The following is a 2,404-nucleotide window of genomic DNA, read 5'->3' on the forward strand; positions in this document are numbered from 1 at the left end:
GAGAGAGAAAGAGAACAGCAACGGGAAGAAGGGGCAGAAGGAGAGTGAGAAGCAGAGTCTCTGCTGAATGGGAACACGATGCAGGGTTGGATCCAAGGACTCCTGGGATCGTGACCTGAGCTGAAGGCAGATGCTTAACTGATTGAGCCACCCAGGCACCCCAAAAAGCTAGGGAAATTTAAAGAGGGAAATAACAACAGTTATTCATATTAGCTCATAGTTATACAAGGCTTTTTAGGTACCAGGAACTATTATTTTAAGCACTTTACAGGAATTAGCTTTAATTCCCACATAACCATGTAAGATACTTACATACATATTTTTGATATTTCTTAGAAAAAATATTGCTTAAAAGACATGAACATTTTTGAGATTCTTCAGACATGCTACCAAATTGCTATTTGGAGATGAAGCTGTTTATCCTCAAGCCAGCCGGGTCTGAGCATGCTCTTCTCTCTGTGTTTTCACCAGTATACTTTTTATCATTTAATTTAAATTAATTTAATTTTTTTATCATGCTGTAGAATCTTTAATTAAGTATACAGACTTCCAATCATGTCACCTAGGGACCATTTTACCCACTGCTCTGTTTGGCTGCCAGTCTCTTTTTTTTTCCTCAGCAATGGTGAAGCAGATACCCTTTCCATGGGGAAGAGAAATCCATGGTATGTTGCCTTTGCCAATAACAAAAATATTGGAGAGTCGGGTGGCGAAGCTGTTGCCATTGGCATCTTTCACATGAACTACATCAAAAGAACCAGGGTGGCTCTCTTGGTTGGTGATCACACCAATTCTTCCCAGGTTGGCACCTCCAGTCACCATACACAGATTACCAGTATCAAACTTGAAGAAATCTGCAATCTTTCCAGTCTCCAAATCAATCTGAATGGTGTCATTCATCTTGATGAGGGGATCAGGATAGTGGATGGTGCGAGCATCATGAGTCACCAGATGAGGGATTCCTTTTGTTCCCACAAAGATCTTTCTCACTTTGCCCAACTTATACTTGGCCTCCTCATGTGTAATCCGATGAACAGCAAAGTGACTCTTGGTGTCATAGATTAGATGGAAATTCTCCCCAGTCTTGTCAATGCTGATGACATCAATAAAACCAGCAGGGTAGGTGATATCAGTTTGGACCTTGCCATCCATCTTAATAAAATGCTGCATATGGATCTTTTTCACTTCATTCCCTGTTAGGGCATACTTAAGTCTGTTCCTTAGGAAAATGATGAGAGGAAGACACTCTCTAAGCTTATAGGGGCCAGTAGATGGGCGAGGAGCAAACACACCAGTCAGTTTATCCAGCATCCAGTGCTTTGGAGCTGCTACATGCTTCAGATGCTTCCCGGGACTACGAGGACTACGAGCCATGGCTGCGCTAGGCATGAAAAGAGACTTTTTATCATTTTAAAAAGTGTTTGAGTCCTGAGTGCTTTCTACTGCATCATTTCTACCTCCAAGGACCCTTGAAGCTGTCATAATTTCCAACTGGCATAAGCTCAACAGCTACTGTGGTAGCTACTAAAACGTTTGCACTCTGCTGGTGTGGAACCTAGAAGCTGAGATGAGGACAGGCCAGGGTGCTGGGAAGCAGTGTGTGTGTGCACGTATCTCTGGTGTCATGCTAGCCCAGGACTCAGAAATGCCTCTGGGGGGGGGGGCGGTGAGAAACTCACATATCGGGTAGAGAAAGATAAAGATGATACCCAAAAGAGGTGCCTGGGTGGTTCAGTCAGTTAAGCTTCTGACTCTTGATTTCAGCTTGGGTCATGATCTTGGGGTCATGGGATAGAGCCCCATGTTGAGCTCAGTGGGGACTCTGCTGAAGATTCTCTCTCTCCCTCCCTCCTGCTCTCTATCTCTCTCTAATAAATATACTTAAAAAAAGAAAAAGATGATAACCAAGAGAATTTCACAGTTGAGATTCAAAGGAGTTGCCTAGAAATTCAGCTTAGAAAATAAAAACTCCTAGTAAATTTGAACAACAAAGAAATTTTCCTCTCTAGACCCCTAGAACTTGGCAGACTGAAGATGGAGAGAATAGGGGTTTGAAAGAGTGATGATCTATTAGGTCAATGCCATGTCTAAAAGTCCTAATGTCCATAAAGAACCAGGCAGGATCCTGGAAACCTTGTAGATCTATAAGGTGTTTTTTCTGCTTTGATCAAGGATCATAGATCTTTCTTCTTTCCCTCTCTTTTCTCCTTTATTCCTGTCTCTTTGCTTCCTCCCTCTCGGCTTCCCTTCTCCCAGCTTTATTAGATTTTTCATATTATAAAAGTAATGCATACTTATTTTTCTATGCCAAATAATTCAGAGGTACAGGAAGAAAACACTTATAATCTCTATCTTTGTTTAATCCCACCCTCCTCAGATAACCAAGGTTAACAGTTTGGTATTT

At 41.8% G+C, this 2,404-nt stretch overlaps 1 pseudogene; it reads right to left on the reverse strand.

Annotated features, from left to right (window-relative positions):
- Positions 1 to 574: 574 nt before the first annotated feature.
- Positions 575 to 1,374, reverse strand: LOC129509825 (40S ribosomal protein S4-like; annotated as a pseudogene).
- Positions 1,375 to 2,404: the final 1,030 nt, after the last annotated feature.

This window comes from Nyctereutes procyonoides, unplaced genomic scaffold (assembly GCF_905146905.1).
Source record: "Nyctereutes procyonoides isolate TBG_1078 unplaced genomic scaffold, NYPRO_anot_genome, whole genome shotgun sequence".
NCBI lineage: Eukaryota > Metazoa > Chordata > Mammalia > Carnivora > Canidae > Nyctereutes > Nyctereutes procyonoides.